The 1,590-nt window shown below is 43.5% G+C and overlaps 1 non-coding gene across 1 annotated transcript; it reads left to right on the top strand.

Annotated features, from left to right (window-relative positions):
• Positions 1 to 889: 889 nt before the first annotated feature.
• Positions 890 to 972, top strand: trnal-uaa (transfer RNA leucine (anticodon UAA)). The gene has a single exon. It is a non-coding gene; the product is annotated as a tRNA-Leu (tRNA).
• Positions 973 to 1,590: the final 618 nt, after the last annotated feature.

Raw genomic sequence — 1,590 nt, 5'->3', positions numbered from 1 at the left:
CAGAGATGGATGTTTAAGTTTTAACTGAGTAACATTTAAAAAGGCACGAGCCAGTAGTCGTGGCCCATTGGTTAAGGCCATAGACTAAAAATCCATTCGGGTTTCCCCGCATAGATTTGAATCCTGCCGACTCCGTTTCTCTGCATATTTCATTCTGTTTGACAATTTAACCAGGTCCCTGCAAAACTGATTCTGAGATAGATGGAACAACGTCCCACACCTTTCAATGCCGCCGCTATTTTCTTTCTTTCATTAATCTGCAATATTCTCGATACATACGGATAGAAAATCGCAAAAATCAGCCAAAGTTGCGACAATGCTTCAGCATGTCTATCCCTCGAGATGTCTAAGGCATCTGTGCATGTCCGTTGGTGCGTGTAAATTTATGTGTGTATGTCATTGTGTCTGTCTATCTGTAAGAATGTCTATGTGTATGTGCAACTGTCTGTGGAAATCATCACCATGAATTTGGTATGTCCTGGAACTTAAAAAAAAGACTTGGGAAAGTAATATGGCTGTGAACTTTTGTCTCAGCTTTGGTTCAGTGGCAGCATTCTTGACTGAATCAGGAGTTTGTGTGTTCAAGTCGCACTCCTGAGACTTGAGCATATAATCTTCGCTGACACTCAACTGCAGCACTTGGGGAATTTTGCAGTGTTGAAACTGTTGACTTTCGGATGAAATGTTAAATTGAAGCTCCGTCTGCGCACTCGGGTGGTTGTGAGAGGTCCCAGAGCATTACTCGAAAAAGAATAGGAGAGTTGCCCCCGTGTCAATATTCCGAAAAATGTTCGGAAATCCTCCCTGAAACCCGATGTGTTTGTGTGTGTCTGTGGAGGTGGAGTTGAAGCCCAGATTCTCACATAGACAGAATCCGATCGCTGACGGCACCAGGATGGCCGAGTGGTTAAGGCGTTGGGCTTAAGATCCAATGGGTTCATACCCGCGAGGGTTCGAACCCCACTCCTGGTAATTACTTAATTAAACAATGATTTCTCCCATTCTGCTCAGTGATAACTGATTTTCATCTGTTGCATTTGCATTTTTCTGTAGCTCGGTGACAATCTGAGCAGATAATGAAATGAAATTGCGAAATGTGTCTGTATCGCTCAGTCTCTGTCTCTCGCTTTGTCTTTAGAGAGCTGTATATGTATTTGTGTGTTTGAGTCTTTGTCTCTCTCAGTCTGCCTCTCTCTGATTCACTCTGTCTGTCCCTGTTTCTCTGTTTGTCTCTGTCTCTCAATCTGTCTCCTTCACACGGTATCCAGTTCTGTTCCAATGGGATTCTGTCATACTCTCTGTCTGACTGTCTCGTTCTTTCCCATCATCTATGTCTTTGCCTGACTCTGCTCGTCCCTGTCTCTAACCTGATGAGTATTTCCATCATTTTCTGTTTTTGTCTCGATGTCTCTCTCTCTCTATTTATCTTTCTCTCTATCTGTCTCCCTCTTTGCCTCTCTCCTTGTCCCTGTCTTTCTCTCACTCTTTCCCTCCCTCTCTTTATAAATCACACAGACACATCACTGTATATGTATGTGTTTGAGTCTTTGCCTCACTCAGTCTGACCCTCCCTCTCAGTCTCAAACTTTC

Source organism: Pristiophorus japonicus, chromosome 23, assembly GCF_044704955.1.
Source record: "Pristiophorus japonicus isolate sPriJap1 chromosome 23, sPriJap1.hap1, whole genome shotgun sequence".
Classification (NCBI taxonomy): Eukaryota; Metazoa; Chordata; class Chondrichthyes; family Pristiophoridae; genus Pristiophorus; species Pristiophorus japonicus.
The sequence above is the reverse complement of the archived record's forward strand: the minus strand, read 5'-3'. Positions and strand labels throughout refer to the sequence as shown.